This window comes from Glycine max, chromosome 20 (genome assembly GCF_000004515.6).
Source record: "Glycine max cultivar Williams 82 chromosome 20, Glycine_max_v4.0, whole genome shotgun sequence".
In the NCBI taxonomy this organism is placed as follows: Eukaryota; Viridiplantae; Streptophyta; class Magnoliopsida; order Fabales; family Fabaceae; genus Glycine; species Glycine max.
Genome location: NC_038256.2, coordinates 9,907,420 through 9,927,126, shown reverse-complemented (window position 1 = coordinate 9,927,126; position 19,707 = coordinate 9,907,420). Strand labels below are relative to the sequence as shown.

General features: G+C 44.4%; 1 non-coding gene across 1 annotated transcript; it reads right to left on the bottom strand.

Moving 5' to 3' along the window:
• Positions 1 to 19,302: 19,302 nt before the first annotated feature.
• LOC113000815 (small nucleolar RNA R71) lies at positions 19,303 to 19,409 on the bottom strand. The gene has a single exon (XR_003266136.1). It is a non-coding gene; the product is annotated as a small nucleolar RNA R71 (small nucleolar RNA).
• Between the last annotated feature and the right edge of the window lie 298 nt (positions 19,410 to 19,707).

Here is a 19,707-nt window from a genome sequence, read left to right as displayed (position 1 = left end):
TTTTGATCCTTCCAAAAGCCTCTTGGCAATCCTCATTCCACCGGTCAGTTTGGTTTTTACGCAAGAGTTTAAACAACGGCTCACAAATGGCAGTGAGCTGCGATATGAATCTGGCAATATAATTCAAGCGCCCCAGGAAACCCCGGACTTGCCTCTCTGTACAGGGTTCTGGCATCTCAAGGATAGCCTTCACTTTTTCGGGGTCTACCTCTATCCCTTTCTGGCTTACAACGAAACCAAGCAATTTCCCTGACTTGACCCCAAAGGTACACTTAGCGGGGTTCAACCTTAATTGATATTTCTTAAGCCTTTCGAACAACTTCCGCAGGTTGACAAGGTGTTCTTCCTCAGATTTAGATTTAGCAATTATGTCGTCCACGTAGACCTCGATCTCTTGATGCATCATATCATGGAACAAAGCTACCATGGCCCGTTGATAAGTTGCCCCGGCATTCTTGAGTCCAAAGGACATCACCTTGTAACAGAACGTTCCCCACAGGGTGACGAAAGTAGTCTTTTCCATATCCTCGGGCGCCATCTTTATCTGATTGTAACCAGAGAAACCATCCATGAAGGAAAATAAAGCGAAATTGGCCGTGTTATCTACGAGGATATCGATGTGTGGTAACGGAAAATTGTCCTTGGGACTGGCCCGATTCAGGTCCCGGTAATCTACACACATTCGTACTTTCCCACCCTTTTTAGGAACTGGTACGATGTTGGCAACCCATTCTGGATACCGAGCGACGGCCAGAAATCCAGCGTCAAACTGCTTCTTCACTTCTTCTTTTATCTTCAAGGACGTTTCGGGCTTCATCCTCCTCAATTTCTGTTTTACTGGGGAACACCCGGGATTTAGAGGCAATCGGTGTTGCACAATGTCAGAACTCAAACCGGGCATATCTTGGTATGACCAAGCAAAGATGTCTTGGTAGTCTTTTAGCAGGGTTATTAATTCTTCACGGATAGGTGCGGTAATGCCTGTACCTATCTTTACTTCCCTCTTTCCACTGCCAATTCCTAAGTCTACTAGCTCTGTTTCTTCTTGATGAGGCCCCATTTCTTGGTCCTCATGGGCGACCATTTTTTCTAGTTCCGAAGGAAGTCCCACATCCTCATCTCCTTCATCTTCCGTTTGATTCATTTCTTGCTCGAAGTTGATAGACGGGTCCCAGGTATTAGTACCTTCGGGGGACTCGTCATCGAATCTGCCGTTTTAGAAAAAGAAGTAAACATGCAAATGAATGAGAATGGGTAGAGACTAGGAACAGATGAAGAAAGATCCTTGTATTATAAATTCAAAAACAAAAGACACAAAGCCTTAACAAAATGAAAACTCTAAAGCCTAGGCCCAACTATAGAGCTTTTAAAACCGTAAAGGTTTACATTATGCTTGTTGCGTAAATGCCGGGGCGTTCCTCCACTCGCCAATTTCCCAGCTGGAAATCAGGAGGGCATGGTCGGACCAAATCCGAAGTACTTGGAACATCATCTTCACATATCGCGAACACTTGACCTTCGTCTCCCCGACCCGCACTTATAAAGCTTCTACTTATGTGGCAGGGCGGGCTTCCTTCACTTTCTTGTCTCCAACGCGAGCTCTGACCACTGTCCTTCCTTCCCGCGATGCTTCTTTTTATGTCCGCCTGAGTGGGCTTATAGCCTAAACCATACTTCCCACGATTTCCTTGGGTTTTTATCAGGCTAGTTATGCCGCCATTGTCTTTGCCTAAACCCATCCCGGGTTCATAACCGTTCCCCAACATAACTCGGGCCATCATTACCGCCGCATCGGACAGACAAGGTTGCCCAAAGAGGGAGTCCACGGAGGAAATGCTGACCACCACAAAAGACTGGAAAGCGGTTTCTAGCGATTCTTCGGCGGCTTCCACATAAGGCATGGAGGATGGGCAGCTTACCAAGATATCTTCCTCGCCTGACACGATGACCAAGTGCCCCTCCACTACGAATTTCAGCTTTTGGTGGAGTGTAGAAGGCACAACTCCTACTGAGTGGATCCAAGGGCGCCCCAACAGGCAGCTGTAGGGGGGGTTAATATCCATTATTTGGAAGGTGACTTGACAGGTGTGAGGGCCTATTTGTACTGGGAGATCGATCTCTCCCCTAACCTCTCGGCGAGTGCCGTCGAAGGCCCGAACCACCATTGAACTTGGTTTTAAATGGGAAGCATTGAATGGTAACTTGTCCAAAGTGCTCTTAGGCATCACGTTTAAACTGGAACCATTATCGATGAGTACCTTGGCCACGATATGGTCCATACACTTGACTGATACGTGTAAAGCCTTATTATGCCCCCTCCCCTCGGCGGGGATTTCTTCTTCGGCGAAGGCAAGATAGTTGTTGGCAGTGATATTGTTGACCAGCCCTCCGAAACCTTCTACCGAAATATCTTGGGCCACGTGAGCCTCGTTCAACACTTTTACTAGCAGAGCCCGATGAGGCTCGGAGCTCATAAGTAACTCTAGCAGCGAGACCCTAGCCGGGGTTTTGTTGAGCTGTTCGATGACCTTGAATTCGCTCTGCTGAATTATCCGAAGGAACTCGCTGGCTTCCTCTAGCGACACCTCCTTTCTACCATCCCTTTTCTCTGGGGGCCCCTTTGCTGGCATATCTTTATTCGAAGCGTGGGGTGCTTCGCCATCTTGTTCCTCCACCACTTTTCCTTTTCCTTTGACGTCGGCGGGTTGGACTGGTAGGTCCGGAGGTGCGAACACACGACCACTACGGGTCACACCGCTCAGCCCCGTGATATTTGTTACTTTAGCTGACAGCGAGCTGACGTCAGTGACTTCTTCTTCCTTCTCCCCCGGAGGTGTATATCTCCACGGGACCGCGTGACTATTTTGGTACGGGAAAGGAACAGGTTTGGCCATTAAGGGGTGCCCGGGCTTTTGCGAGGCTGCACTTTTAGTGAAGTATATCACCAAGGGTTTGGGCTTCGCAACATCGCTCCCCTCCGTAGATTGCATGCATATATGCTGCTCTTCTTTTCCTTTAATGCCGACTTCTAGTCGACCTTGGTCTATCATCCGTTGTAACAATTCCTCTACTTCCAAACACGTCTCCATGTCATGCATCTCGCCGGGATGTAGCAGACAGGAATCCTCCTTACACCCACTATGGGGAATTACACCTCCCTTTTGTAGGGTCTCAAAGATAAACCTCCTAGGGGTTGCCACATCTCTCAACGGTTTAGACCTGTGGGGCCTATCGGTTTCAACTGCATTAACTGCTCCCCCTCCATGATTGGCGAGCGGGTTGGTCCTCACATTGGGCCGATCCTCTTGGAAAGTCAGCCATCCGGCATCCATTAGATGTTGGACCTTGTATTTAAGGGCCAAGCATTTTTCGATGGAATGCCCCGGGGCACCCCCATGGTACTTGCAAGTTGCGTTAGGGTCATACCACTTCGGGAAAGGGGGTTCGAGGACCCTTCCGGGAGTTACCACGGCCAAATGATTGGCGATGAGGGATGGTAGAAGATCTTCGTACGTCATCGGGAGCGGGGTGAATTCCGGCAATGGCCTTGGAGGGAAGTTCCTTGTCGTGTTGGAGTTACCGGCCGGTCGAGCCGTGTTCGGAGTTGGAACTTGGGGAGCTTCCCTCTGGGTGGGTGCCTTAGGCTGCACGGGTGTTGAGCTAGAGGCGTTCCCAGCATGAGCCGAGAAGCTTGGGTGATGTTGCGCGTACTGATGGGTACCATGAGGTGTTTGCTGGGGTTTGACCCATGCGGGTGTTGAAGAGACGGCATGGGCATCTCCTTCCTTCCTTTTTGCCCCTGTTGCCCCGATTCTTTTGGCGTTCACGTTTGTGGAGGAAACGTAATCAAACTTTCCTCTCTTCAATCCAACCTCGATTCTTTCCCCGGCAAACACCAGATCCGCAAAGCTGGACGGCATATAACCCACTAGCTTCTCATAGTAGAACACTGGCAGAGTGTCTACCATCATGGTGATCATCTCTCTCTCAACCATGGGAGGAGCTACTTGTGCCGCCAAATCCCTCCATCGCTGCGCATATTCTTTAAAGGTTTCACCCTCTTTCTTAAACATATTCTGCAGTTGAGTACGGTCAGGAGCCATATCAGAATTGTACTGATACTGCCTTAGGAAGGCGGTAATCAGATCCTTCCAAGTACGGATACGGGAAGCTTCCAAATTAGTGTACCACACTACCGCAGCTCCGGCCAAGCTATCCTGAAAGAAGTGTATCAACAGCTTTTCATCTTTAGAATGAGCGCCCATCTTACGGCAGTACATCTTGAGATGGTTTTTGGGACAAGTCGTCCCTTTATACTTGTCGAAGTCCGGCACTTTGAACTTCGGGGGAATAACAACATCGGGTACTAAGCAAAGATCCGTCATGTCTGCAAATGGATAGTCCCCAAATCCTTCCACAGCCCTCAATCTTTCCTCAAGGAGATCGAGCTTCCTCCTTTCTTCAGTTGCCGGGGGCGGCCCTTCCATAGACAAAACTATTGGCGATGCTGCGATGTTGGGTTGGGGCAACGTGCCTGGTGCCGGCCCTTCGGGGATCGGGGGATAAAACTCGACATCCCTCCGAGCATAATCTTGAGGGTCTTTATGGACTTCGTCGGGCTGCTGAGGAGGCTCTTTTTCATGGACGGGAGAAGCAATGTGGCCCGCATCTTCCTGCAAGATGGGTGGTGAATAGTTGGGCGGCAATCCATAAGGGTAAGCCACTCGGTTGTATCCCAGGTGAGGGCTGCCATCGTGCCCCAGTGTGTCCCTTCCCCGTCCTACTATGTTTGAGGGAGGATGGTGCGTAGTTGCCAAGAGAGTCGGGTCTGCTTCGGCAGCCGAACTGACAGCGGCGGCAGTGGCCGCGTTCTTCTCCATGAGCTGTTTCATACCTAACATGGCCTCCATCATGGAGGCCATTTGTTCTTTCAGAGCCGACATGTCGGCTTTCATCTGTTCCTGCGTCTCCTCTTGATCACCCATCGTTCTAGATTTGGATCTGGTGCGATAGGGATCCCTTGCGGCGCGTTTAGTTATGGTGTTTTTCCCTAAAAAACCAAACGTGAGGAGTGGGTAAAGAAAGAAAATGCATGCTAGAGATGAGATGTAGGAGTGATTTGATTTGCACAAGCTTTTTGGAGTAGGAACATGGGACCAACTCATTTTATTTCAAAAAGGAAGTCACATCTAGTCAAGGTCTAAGAGACCATACAAGTTTCCTAACGATTTCTAATTATGTGGGCCATTAAGTCTATCATATGCTGACAATAGCCGAGAAGCCCATGAATCTCTTCGGGGGTGGAGTAGCTGTCTGCCATCGCCTTGGCCTTGGCTAATAATCGGGGAAGTTCTTGACTCCCGTTCAAGGTAAGAGCAAACCGATCCATCCACATGGTTGCCTCTTGGTGTAAAGAGTCGATCACCCTTCCTCTAGCCTCTTTTTCCGCATATACTTGAGCATACTCATCCGCGATTCTATGCTCGTGGGCCGTGGCTAGACCTAACTCTTCTTCGTACTTGGCGATGATAGCTAACATGTTGGTCTCTGTCTCGCATAAACGCTGAGACAAGCTTCTTTTGGACCTTGAACAAGCAATCAATTCCTCTTTCAGAAGCATGCTATGTGCTCGCGACTGGTCCCTTTCTTCCCTTCGCAACTTGAGTTCACTATTGCTACCCCATAGAGCTCCACGAAATTTGTTCCGGCCATACTCTTCCTTGCGAGCCCTCTTGGTCTCTCGTTCAAGGGCTCTTGCGGTAATTGCATTCTCTTCCCGTAACCCGGCACACTCCTTCCGAACGTGTGTAGCAGCCAACTTGAACTTTTCCTTGGCGAGTTTTGCCTTTCCTAACTCGCTTTTGAGAGCTTGGACTTCCTCGTCCTCTTCCGGTGCTTCAAAATTCTCTTCGCTGACGACTTTTAACTTGGCGAGCCAATCTAAACCTCGTATGCGAACTCTCAGCCATTCGCGGTACCCACCAATGATGCCATTACGAATGCCTCTAAGCTCTTGATCTTTCCTTAACGGGGTTTCCCATGCCTTATGGATTCTTTGTATAGTCTTGGAATTTTGTGCGCCGAGATCCCTCACAAGGAAAGGAGACATGCTTTCTTCCGTCGGTGCTCCCCTCATGGGGTACCCTAGTTGTCTTATAGCGAGCGTGGGATTGTAATTAATACAACCCCTCGTTCCTACCAGCGGAATGTTTGGGTATCTTCCACATGAGAAGAGGACTCCTTCTCTTCCTTCCTTCCATCGGGGGAACCAACTGATTGTTCTACTTCCTATCCTGGCCAAGAGCTGGTCCCAATCCATTCTCCTCTTTTCAGTACACGAGCGATGGCTCAGGAGCGGACATGGATGTCTTGTGTCTTGTTGGAACAAGTGTGAAACCAACCAAACACAGAGGGCGGGTAAGCAACAGATGATCCGTGCGCTACTCTTCTCGCACCTTCGGTCAAATGTGTCAAATAGATCTGCCAAGACAGCTACCACTGGACTTTCCTTGCTATGGTGGTAGGCAAGGAAAGTGTCGATCGCTGCTAGGCCTACCAAACCATCCACGTTTGGAAAGAGGACGACCCCAAAAATTAGCAAAGCTAACACATCCATAAACGGGACCCAGTCTCCTTGATTGGCCATACCCCTCGCCTTGTCTTCTAGGTACTTCTGTGGTAGGCCCGCTATGCCGTTCCGAGTTTGTTTTATGCGGTCCAAACCTCTTGCTGAATCCTTGACCACAGTTGCAATTCTGCTCAAAGAGGGGAGACACCCGGAGGAAAGATATGGCTTTCTTCCCCCCAGAGGACATCCTAGAAGTTCCTCAAATTCTTCAATGGTTGGTACTAATTGGAAGTCCCCGAATGTGAAGCATCTCAAAGGCTGGTCGTAGTATTGGGTAAGTGATGCAATGGCTTCTATGGACACCTCTGCTATGGTCAACTCTAAGATCTTTCCGTAAGTCTTGCGGAAGGCTTGCATTTGGAGGGGTTCCATCAACCGCCCTAATTCCTTGATGCTGGTGGTATCTGGGCTTTTGACCTTGACTTGGTAGAACCTCTTGCCGGTTTGATTTGTTCCCATGCTTACTAAAGTGAGATAAAAGCTGGTGCCAATCAAAACTCCGATATCTCATGGGTGGGATGGATGAATGCATGATGGAATGCATATGACACAGATGCAATCTAGGAATGCGGGGGTCCGGGGAATTTGTCCCCTTCTTAGATACGACGTCTAGGGGTAGCGAAATGCCCCAACGCACGTTTTTTAAAAAGGCGACACGGACCCTCCGTTGGTTTGTTTACAGTAGGGATCAAGACAGAACCCATATGCAATGCCTATGCAAAAGACACAATGCGGGAATGTGCACAGTATGACAATATTTACCGAACATAAGCAAACGGGTATATGATACTATGCATGGCAGTGTGAAAAAATGGCACGCAGCGTGTTTGCTTCGTGCCCCTATTTAAGGGACCTATAAGGGAGAGAACTAACAAGGCTTTTAGCAATAATCCCCCAAGGTAGTTATATCTCTCTTGATGGTTTCTAGAGGTATCATCCCCTTTGAAGAACATATTGTAGCAGTAGGGACTACTAGCAACAATAGGTTTTCAAAGAGAAAAGCTCTAGATGAGGGTTCACTGTAATCAAGCAAGTCGGAGACCTAGCATGATCACAGATTCACCTCCACTCCTTATGCTCCCATGAACCCGGGTATAGGGCCCTTTTTCACTCATAGTGTGTGCAAATAGTGTTGGTGTTTGTGTGCATCAAATGAATAAATATTTACTTCATGCATACATTTAAAACGCACTAAAAGCAACGAAGAGTTTATATATACAAGAACATAATGAAAGGAAACCAACAAAGGGGTAAGTCATGGTAAAACATTGCACAAAATTAAATGGCCTAACTCTCTAAAAACAATCCCCAGTGGAGTCGCCAACTGTCGCAACCTACCCTTCGGCGGGAGGGCGACGCGTGACTCGCGGGATGCGTGTTCCACGAAAGGAATACGCGCGGAGTCGCCACCAACGTTTATTTGAGGAAAACGTCGGAAAAACCGGAAAAGACGCGATCTACGAACTTTTTAGGTGAAAGGTTCGGGAGTTGTATTTACGCACGGGGAAGGTATTAGCACCCCACACGTCCATCCCAAGGGATGGCAGCCTTTAATCGAATGTGCAAACACGACTTTGATTTTTATATTTCCTTTTATGTTCTTATATCCTTTATACCCTTTTTATATTTTTCTTTTTTGTGGTCGACAAGGGTGCTTCCCTTTGCTCCTACGTATTCCTCAATTTGTGATGAGGAAATCAGACCTACGTAGTTCTTTCGGAACAAAGTGTTTGGTTTATTTTTGTCTTTTTTGTAAAATATGTTTTGTCTTTTTTGTAAAATATGTTTTTATTGAACAAAAGGTCATTTAAGGTGTTGGACCATTTAAACGGTCTTTTGATTTTGAAAGGAGAGAAACGTTAAGGCGTTGGACCATTAACGATCTCTTGTTTTTGAAAGGAGAGAAACGTTAAGGCATTGGACCATTAACGATCTCTTGGGGTGGTCGACAAAAGCGGGGCTTTTGCTCCTACGTATCCTCAATGAGGAACTCAGACCTACGTAGTTCTTTCTTATCAAGTGATTCTTTTTTATTTTAAGAGGTGATCATTTTAAGGCGTTGGACCTTAAAAACGATCCATTTTACTTAGTGAGGAATTGAAATGACGAACTTTCAAAAGCCTATTTTTGTGGACGAGCTTGACTAGGCGAGTTGATTTTAGCCTTAGTTTCACTTTAGTTATTAATCAATTCGATTAAGAATGAGAAATCCCAAAGAGAAAACGTCCGATTGATTTTCCGCTTTATTTCACTAAAAAAGATATTTTTTGATTTATTATATTATTTTTTACCTCTTTTTGATTTCCAACGTGGTTACGGCATGACCGAACGGTCGGAATTTATTTTAACCGAAGTTAATAGATAATACAATTCAAACGTTCGGTGGAAATTTATTTTATTTTTAAGTTAAGCAAGAAATGACTTAAGTAAAATGGCTTAAGCACGTCAACAGGGGGTATAAAAAGTAAACAAAACGAGAATAAAAATGTACGAAACACAATGTGGACCACTACGGGTACATAGAATGAATCGAAAAGCTTGGTTCGAGGTACTTACCCGTTGAAGATCGAAGAACGATGAAGAACGAATGAAGAACGTCGAAGAACGGTTGAAACCTTTGCGAGATTCCTCACGGAAAACGTTACGGAAACGTTTCGGAAGCGCCTCGGCTTAGATTTTCTTCACGGAAACAATTTTTCCAAGCAAATTCGAAAGAGAGAGAAGTGCCTAAGGGGCTGGGTCTATTTCTTCTTCACTTCCTCCCCTATTTATAGCAAAATAGGGGAGGTGGTTGCCGCCCAGCTCGCCCAGGCGAGCTCAGCTCGCCCAGGCGAGCAGGGTTGCTTCCTCCAGAAGCAACCGCCTTCTGGAGGAATCTTCTGGAGGGCCCAAATGGGCCTGGGTGCTATTTGCACCCCCATTTTTACTAAGTACACCCCCCTCTGCTGTTTTTTGGTAATTCTTTTTTCGTAAAGTTACGGAAACTTACGAATTTCGTAACGATACTTGTTTTCTTTCCGTAATGTTACGGAACCTTGCGGATTACATAATCATCCCCTTTTTGACTTACGGAATGTTACGGAACCTCACTTAATTATGCAACGATGCTTCCATTTGATTTCCGATGTGTCACGGAAACTTACGGATTGTGCATCAATATTTTTTTGGTTTTTCGGCATGTCCTGGAATTTCATAAATTGCCTAATGATGGGTGCCAAGCACCTCACAAGGACCAAAGAATGGTCGCATGTCATCAAGCAAGGGTCCCCGGACGAAATTAGGGTATGACACCTTGACTTGGTAGAACCTCTTGCCGGTTTGATTTGTTCCCATGCTTACTAAAGTGAGACAAAAGCTGGTGCAAATCAAAACTCCGATATCTCATGGGTGGGATGGATGAATGCATGAAGGAATGCAGATGACACAGATGCAATCTAGGGATGCGGGGCCCCGAGGAATTGTCTCCTTCTTAGATACAACGTCTAGGGGTAGCAAAGTGCCCCAACATACCTTTTTAAGAAGGCGACACAGACCCTCCGTTGGTTTGTTTACAGAGGGGATCAAGACAGAACCCATATGCGATGCATATGCAAAAGACGCAATACGGGAATGTACATAGTATGACAATATTCACTGAACATAAGCAAAAGGGTATATGATACTTATGCATGGCAGTGTGAAAAATGGCACGCAGCGTGTTTGCTCCGTGCCCCTCTTTAAAGGACCTATAAGGGAGAGAACTAACTAGGCATTTAGTGATAACCCCCAAGGTAGTCATATCTCTTTTGATAGTTTCTAGAGGTATCATTCTCTTCGAAGAACATATTGCAGCAGTAGGGACTACCAGCAACAATAAGTTTTCAAAGAGAAAAGCTCTAGATGAGGGTTCACTGTAATCAAGCAAGTCGGAGACCTAGCATGATCACAGATTCACCTCCGCTCCTTATGTTCCCATGAACCCGGGTATAGGGCCCTTTTTCACTCACAATGTGTGCAAATAGTGTTGGTGTTTGTGTGCATCAAATGAATAAATATTTACCTCATGCATACATTTTAAAACGCACTAAAAGCAACAAAGAATTTATATACACAAGAACATAATGAAGGGAAACCAACAAAGGGATAAGTCAAACATTGCACAAGATTAAATGGCCTAACTCTCTAAAAACAGTCCCCAGTGGAGTCGCCAACTGTCGCAACCTACCCTTCGGCGGGAGGGCGACGCGAGACTCGCGGGATGCGTGTTCCATGAAAGGAATACGCCCGGAGTCGCCACCAACGTTTATTTGAGGAAAACGTCGGAAAAACCGGAAAAGACGTGATCTACGAACTTTTAAGTGAAAGGTTCGGGAGTTGTATTTACGCACGGGGAAGGTGTTAGCACCCCACACGTCCGTCCCAAGGGACGACAGCCTTTTAATCGAATGTGCAAACATGACCTTGATTTTTATGTTCCCTTTTTATGTCTTTATATCCTTTATACCCTTTTTATATTTTTTTCTTTTTGTGGTCGACAAGGGTGTTTCCCTTTGCTCCTACGTATTCCTCAATTGCGATGAGGAAATCAGACCTACGTAGTTCTTTTTTATCAAGTGATTCTTTTTTACTTAAGAGGTGATCATTTTAAGGCGTTGGACCTTGAAAATGATCCATTTTACTTAGTAAGAAATTGAAATGACAAACTTCAAAAACCTATTTTTGTGGACGAGCTTGACTAGGCGAGTTGATTTTAGCCTTAGTTTCACTTTAGTTATTAGTCAATTCGATTAAGAATGAGAAATCCCAAAGAGAAAACGTCTGATTGATTTTCCGCTTTATTTTACTAAAAAAGATGTTTTTTGATTATTATATTATTTTTTACCTCTTTTTTTGATTTCCAACGTGGTTACGGCACGACCGAACGGTCGGAATTCATTTTAACCGAAGTTAACGGATAATACAATTCAAACGTTCGGTGGAAATTTATTTTATTTTTAAGTTAAGCGAGAAATGACTTAAGTAAAATGGCATAAGCATGTCAAAAGGGGGTATAAAAAAGTAAATGAAATGAGAATAAAAATACACGAAACACAATGTGGACCGCCATGGGTACATAGAATGAATCGAAAAGCTTGGTTCGAGGTACTTACCCGTTGAAGATCGAAGAACGATGAAGAACGAATGAAGAACGTCGAAGAACGGTCGAAAACCTTCACGAAATTCCTTACGGAAACGTTACGGAAACGTTTCGGAAGCGCCTCGGCTTAGATTTTCTTCACGGAAACAATTTTTCCAACCAAATTCGAAAGAGAGAGAAGTGCCTAAGGGGCTCAACCCCTTTCTTCTTCACTTCCTCCCCTATTTATAGCAAAATAGGGGAGATGCTTGCCGCCCAGCTCGCCCAGGCGAGCAGGGTTGCTTCCTCCAGAAGCAACAGCCTTCTGGAGGAATATTCTGGAGGGCCCAAGTGGGCCTGGGTGCTATTTGCACCCCCATTTTTACTAAGTACACCCCCTCTGCTTTTTTTTTTGTGATTCTATTTTCGTAAAGTTACGGAAACTTACGAATTTCGTAACGATACTTGTTTTCTTTCCGTAATGTTACGGAACCTTGTGGATTACGTAATCATCCCCTTTTTGACTTATGGAACGTTACGGAACCTCACTTATTTGTGCAACGATGCTTCCATTTGATTTCCGGTGTGTCACGGAACCTTATGGATTGTGCATCAATATTTTCTTTTGTTTTTCGGCATGTCCCGGAATTTCACAAATTGCCTAATGATGGGTGCCAAGCACCTCACAAGGACCAAAGAAAAGCCGCATGTCATCAAGCAAAGGTCCCCGGACGAAATTAGGGTATGACACACTTCGACTCAATTTTTCTTCACGGAAACATGTTTTTTTACCCAAAATAGCCGAAATGCATAGCCTAGGGGTGATGAACATTTTCGAAACAGCCCCCCTCCCCTATTTATAGGGAAAAAGGGAGGTGCTTGTCGCCCAGAGATTTCTTGAGGAAGATTTCTAAGCGCACCCCAATTACTAAGTTCACTCTCCTTTTTGTACTTTATGAAAAAGTTACGAAAGCCTTACGGAAGTGTTTGAGATTTGATTTTCATCTTATTTTCTCTTCCCTTTCACCAATATTAAGTGAAATATGTTTCTGCAAGGTTTTCGGAAATTTTATGGAAGCCATGGAAGCCCTGGAAACCATTTTTTAACAAAACGTGGAGGAGCTTGCCGTCCAGTTTCTTCCTCCTTAAGCAACCCAAAGGGCCTAGATTTGAATTGCTATTTACACCCCTATCTTGATAAGTTCACCCCCCCATTTTTGTGTTTTTGGCTGTTTTCTTTCCGAAATCTTACAAAACTTTACGGATTCCATTACGATGAGTGTTAAGCCTTCTGAAGCGATCAACAATGGTCCTTGGATGAAATTAAAGTGTAACAGTTTATTTACACTCCACTTTGCTAAATACACTCCCTTTTTCGTGTTTTTGACCGGTTTCTTCCCGAAACATCTTAGAACTTTTGGATTCCACAACGATGGGTGTTAAAAATTTTGAGGTGGTCAAACGAAGGTCGCATGCCGACAAACAATGGTCCCCAGACGAAATTAAGGTGTGACAGTTGCCCCTCTTTACTTATCTTTTATTAGAGATAAAAGGGAAGTAAAGATAAGACACTAATTTCGTTCGAGCTGAATCTTTACCCAATCGGCCACTAGTGCAAATCCAAGCAGTAAAACCCATGAAGGCATGAAGATATTGAACTTTCTTCTTTTCTCGATTAATTCATTTTCATTTTCACTCCCCCTTTTTTTTAAAGCGTACAAACAAAGGACGTCGAGTCCTACAAAGCACAGGGGAAAAGGATATTGAAGTTTTTGAGGTGAAGACATTGTCGTCTTCGAAATGCAAATGAAGACATTGTCGCCTTTTGAAGGCATGCAATGACTGAAGACATTATCGTCTTCGAAATGTAGATGAGGATATTATCGCCTTTGAAGGCATGCAATGACTAAAGACATTGTTGTCTTCGAAATGTAGATGAGGACATTGTCGCCTTTGAAGGCATGCAATGACTGAAGACATTTTTGTCTTTGAAATCTAAATGAGGGTCATTGTCACCTTTTGAAGGCATGCAATGACTGAAGACATTTTCGTCTTTGAAATGTGTGCGGAGATTGTCGCCTCTGAAGGCATGCAATGATTGAAGACATTTTTTCTTTGAAATGTGTATGGATTACCGTATAGGGCATCTCTGCCGAAAGAAATGAGACTTTTTTGTGGTCTCGGCCGGAAGACGCTGACATCTTCGGGAAAGGTGCAGATGACGACGTTAGTCACTGCATGCTACCAGACCCTTGAGTCTGACGGATAACAAACGAGACTTTTTTGGAATCTCGACCGGAAGATGCTAACATCTCTGGAAAAGGTGCAGATGACGACGTTAGTCACTGCATGCTACCGGACCCTTGAGTCTGACAGATAGCAAACGAGACTTTTTTGCAGTCTCGGCCGGAAGACGTTGACATCTCCGGGAAAGGTGTAGATGACGACGTTAATCACTGCATGCTACTGGACCCTTGAGTCTGACGGATAGCAAACGAGACTTTTTCGCAGTCTCGGCCAGAAGATGCTGACATCTCCGGGAAAGGTGCAGATGACGATGTTAGTCATTGCATGCTACTGGACCCTTGAGTCTGACGGATAGCAAACAAGACCTTTTCCAGTCTCAGTCGAAAGACGCTGACATCTCCAGGAAAGATGCAGATGACGACGTTAGTCACTGCATGCTACTAGACTCTTGAGTCTGACGGATAACAAACGAGTGGTGTTTGGGTTACTGTATAGGGCATCTCTGCTTGCCTCTGAACCCACAGGTCATGATAGCAAAAGGTGGGGTGGTCGACAAAAGCGAGGCTTGTGCTCCTACGTATCCTCAATTTGTGATGATGAACTCTGACCTACGTAGTTCTTGAATTTATGAGACTAAAATAGTCTCAGTGTTCTTTTACTAAAATGCTCCTACGTATCAAGTTTTAGGGCTGTGTGACACTAGGGCTCATGATTCATTTTCCCAATTTAAGCCAATCCAGTGTTTCCAAAACATGCTCTTTTATCAATTTATGCATTCGTCCGAGTCCATTTCGGGTGTTCAGAAAATTCCACAGCATTCACCCTTCAGGTTGTAGATACATTTTTTCTCAAAATCCCTTGTGTTTTGATTGGTGACTCTTTCGAAAGAAAAGCTGGAGTCTATTTCTTTTTGAAAGTGTGTTGGCTTTTTTAGTTAACAAATTTTATTTTTATTTTGTTTTTTTTTTTCATGAGGCATTCTGCTACCTAAACATATGCATATTTTTGTGAGGCATTTTGCTACCATACATATTCAAAGTATTTTTTGCTACCTAAACATATACATATTTTGTGTGAGACATCTTTGCTACTTAACATATACATACATATTCAAAGCATTTTTTGCTACCTAAACATATACATATATATTTTTTGTGAGGTATTACTACCTTCTCAATTTGTGCTTGTTTATTTAAGTTCCTAGGATTATGAGCAACTAGGTGTGTTCAACTGTGGCTTAAGAAACATAGGTGAACAAAATAACAAGTCGAAATTTAAAAGGTACTAGGTTGCCTCCAAGTAGCGCTTCTTTAACGTCTTGAGCCGGATGCGGGATGGTGATTTGTTTATCACGGGCCCAGTACCTGCTCGTACCTGTCCCGGTGGTTGGGTGCCTGCTGGTCGGCCAAGTATAGTAGGCAATGCTCTAGCCTTTGAAGATGAGTTGAGGTGGATTCTGGAGGTGGTGGCAGTGCGTCTGCCGCTAGCTGCTGGTCATCCCCAGGCTGCCGTGGTGCCTCGCCCTACGCCTGCCTAGGGGCGCAGTACTTCTTGATGAAAACACGGTTAATAGGGGGCCTGATGACCTTTATGGGGGCGATGGGCACTCCGTAGAACTGACAGAGGCTCGTAATCAGAGCTAGAAACCCTAGGACCCTATTGGACTTCTTCGGGCCCACTGAGTGTCTTGTGGGTGCAATCCCTATAAATAGTAGATGACATCAGAAATTAGTTGAGCCACATGCATACTTACCTATGTTATGATGGCATAAACCAGTCGACTCTTCGGTAGGGGGAGATCAGAGTTGTGGTGATATGCATGATCCGCACTCGTCTCCCTGCAGCGGTCTGAGCGAAATCTTGCCCCGGTATGCATAGTAGCTATGCGATAGCCTCCTCGTCGAAGTTGGAGGCCTGCCTCCTCCTCTGGTTGTGCTCGCACAGTTGGCCTTCCTCCGAGATCAGGGTGTGGCCCAGGAACTGATAAAAGGAAACTACTGGCCCCTCACCCAGGAGCGCAAGTCTAGATTAAGCATTAAGGGCAGGGGACCTTGAGTTATCTAAAGGCACAGATGTACAGCCCTCTGAAAGCGAGGACGTGTAGCCCTCTAAAGGCAGGACGTGTAGTTCTCTGAAGGGGAGGGCGTATAGCCCTCTGAAGGTGAGGACGTGTAGCCCTCTGAAGGCGAGGACGTGTAGTCCTCTGAAGGTGAGGGCGTGTAGCCTTATGAAGGCAAGGACGTGTGGTCCTCTAATGGTGAGGGTGTGTAGCCCTCTGATGGCAAGGGCGTGCAGCCCTCTAATGGCGAGGGCGTGCAGCCCTCTGAAGACAAGAATGTGTAGTCCTCTGAAGGCGAGGATGTGTAGTCCTTTGAAGGTGAGGACATGCAGACCTCTGAAGGGGAGGGCGTGCAGACCTCTAAAGGCGAGGGCGTCTAGACCACTGAAGGCGAGGGCGTGCAGACCTCTAAAGGTGCGGACATGTATCCCTCTAAAGGCGAGAGGGTGCAACCCTCTGAAGGCGAGGACGTGTAGTCCTCTGAAGGCGAGGACGTGCAGCCCCCTGAAGGTGAGGACATGTAGCCCTCTGAAGGTGAGGGCGTGCAACCCTCTGAAGGCAAGGGCGTGTAGCCCTCTGAAGGCGAGGGTGTGCAGCCCTCTTATGGCGAGGACGTGTAGCCCTCTAAAGGTGAGGACGTGCAGCCCTCTGAAGGCGAGGACATTGATGAGTAATTATTTTCTCCTATTTCTTAACCCTTTTTGTTACCAATTTAATTACTGATTAACTCTAATTGTCAAATTTATTATTCAGTTTTATCAATTGGGCCCACTTGACTAATTTGGTGTTTTAATTCAATTTCAGGATAATTATAGCAATTGTGCTGAGCCAAATTGGACTTGAAGAGAGAAGACAATTTTATTAGATTTCGTCTAATTTCATTTTATTGCGTTTTGTTTTTTTGGGCCAAAATAATGTAATCAAGTCCTGTGACTTTGAGTGACCTTTAAAAATAGCACAACCCTGGGATTCAAGATGATTCCATTCTTCAGTAGAGAATACCCAAGCTGAGTGCAGAGAGTTTTAGGGTTTTACGTTTTTAGCTTTGTATTACTGTTCACGTGAATTCATGTTCCATTTTTCCGCTTTCAATTGCAATTTCATTTCTGTTCCTTCTTCTGCTTCTAGTTTCATTTTCGTTTTCTGCTTCTAGTTTCATTTTCATTTTCTACCTTTAGCTTCATTTACGTTTTCTGCCTTTAGCTTCATTTACGCTTTCTGCCTTTAGCTTCATTTACGTTTTCAGATTTTGCTTAACTTATGGAAGACTAAATTTCTAGTGTTGTTTCCCTCTGAGGATGAAGCATAACTCTCTTTGAGGTTCTGTTTTTAATGTTGATCTCCTATTGGTTTTCCCTTCACCAATTAACCCTCATTCATTACTATTAATCTATGCACGCTTCGTGTTCGATTAATAGCCTCTGTGCTTAAGTTACGTTCGTGCTTAATGAACAAGGGGTTAATTGGTGTATGTGTTGCTTAATCACATATTGACAACCCTAAGTTGATTTTCGCTTAGTAAATTAAATTAGGGTTGGATTAAGTAGTTAACTGCTAGGGGTGAAATCCTCAAAAAAACCTAGGATAAGAGAATGACTTCTGAATCAAGAGGAAACAACACGTTTTTAATACTGTTAATTTTCTATTCCAGTCTGCTTGTTCTTTAATTCACAAAACAGACACCCCCAATTGTTATTGTTATAGCAAAGCATATTATGAACATTTGGTTAGTCATTGCTCATTGGGAGACGACCTAGGATCACTTCCTAGTTACTGCAATTTAATGTTTATTTGATTCGGGTACGACCTCGATCAAATTTGGCGCCGTTGCCGGGGAGCAGTGGTCCAAAGGTCCATAATAGCTAGTGATTCGTGCTTTATGTTTAGTTGTTTTTCGTTTAATTCTTTTGTTTAGTGTTTTCATGTTTTGTTAGTGTTATATTAGTGTGTTGTGTTAGTGTGTTGTTATGTTTTATTTGATGTTCTATTTTGCAATTTAGTAGTACCCTTGTTCAGGGCCTCCCCTGTTTCAGTTTTATGTTTTGCTGTGAATAGTGCTTAGAGACGAAATTAGAGACTGATTCTGTCTTACTGTTCACACAACATTACATTAGCGACTGAATTAGCGACGGCTGTTGACAATTTAATTGGCGATTTTTGTTTTGATAGTTAGGGTTGTTATTTTTGACTGAATTTTTGTGTGGTAGGTTATTTTGAGTCATATTTTGTGTGAAAAATACCAGGAACACTTGGTGTGGCTGGATTTGAGAGATTCAAAAAACTTTGAGAACTTGTGTTTAGCAAAACTTCAAACGGCCATAACTTTTGCTCCGGGTATCAGAATGACTATTATTATATATGTATTGGGGGTAGAAAAAAATCTCCCATACTGTGGTGACCTAGCAGAGCTCGGTTGAGGACTCTAACTAGCCAAAATCGCCTGTTTACTAGTTTTTTTTTTCAAGTTTTATTGTTCTATTTTTCTAAACTTTCCTTAGGCAGTTTCCATAGTTAGACTTTGAATTTTTGTCTGAAAATTTTTGTGATATCTTTTCATGATTTTAGGGTGTTGCTTACAAAATTTCAGCTCATTTAGATATCATTTGAGTATAGCTGTAGTTTTAACCCACCTCTTTTGCCTTGTTTCAGAAACACATGAACTGTTGCATATAGTGCATGACTAGAGGCAATCCAGGTGACTTACAACCCTTTGATCATGAAATAGATAGAACATTTCATAGATTAGTTAGGCAGAGTGTGCATCTTGATTACCCTGAACATTTTGTGCCTTTTGAGCATCCTGAGCATTCTGTTACTGGTGAGTCTGAGCATTCTGTTATTGGTAATTTTGAACATCCTGATTTTGAACATTCTGATTTTGAGCATTCTGAAAATATGGCTCAACCTCCACCCTGTGAGAGGACTCTAAGGGAAATGGCTGCACCTGATTTCACTTATGAAAGCTTGTGCATTCAATACCCTGATGAGGATGTCCCATATGTTCTTAAAACTGGACTGATCCCCTTATTGCCCAAGTTTCATGGTCTTGCAGGTGAAGAACCTCATAAACATCTGAAAGAATTCCATATTGTCTGCTCCACCATGAAACCTCTAGATGTCCAAGAAGATCACATCTTTCTGAAGGCCGTCCCTCATTCTTTGGAGGGAGTGGCAAAAGATTTGCTATACTATCTTGCTCGAAGGTCCATTACCTGCTGGGATGACCTAAATAGGGTGTTCTTAGAGAAATTTTTCCCTGCTTCTAGGACCACTGCCATCAGGAAGGATATTTCAGGCATCAGGCAACTCAGTGGAGAAAGCCTATATGAATACTAGGAAAGATTCAAAAAATTATGCGCCAGATGCCCTCACCATCAGATTTCTGAGCAACTTCTTCTCCAATATTTTTATGAAGGACTTAGTAACATGGAGAGAAGTATGATTGATGCTGCTAGTGGTGGAGCCCTTGGAGACATGACCCCTGCTGAAGCCAGGAATTTAATTGAGAAGATGGCTTCCAACTCCCAACAATTTAGTGCCAGAAATGATGCTATTGTCATTAGAGGAGTGCATGAAGTAGCCACAAATTGATCTTCATCAGTTGAAACTAAGAAGCTTAAGGGTAAACTAGATGCCTTGGTTAACCTGGTAACCAAGCTGGCCTTGAATTAGAAATCT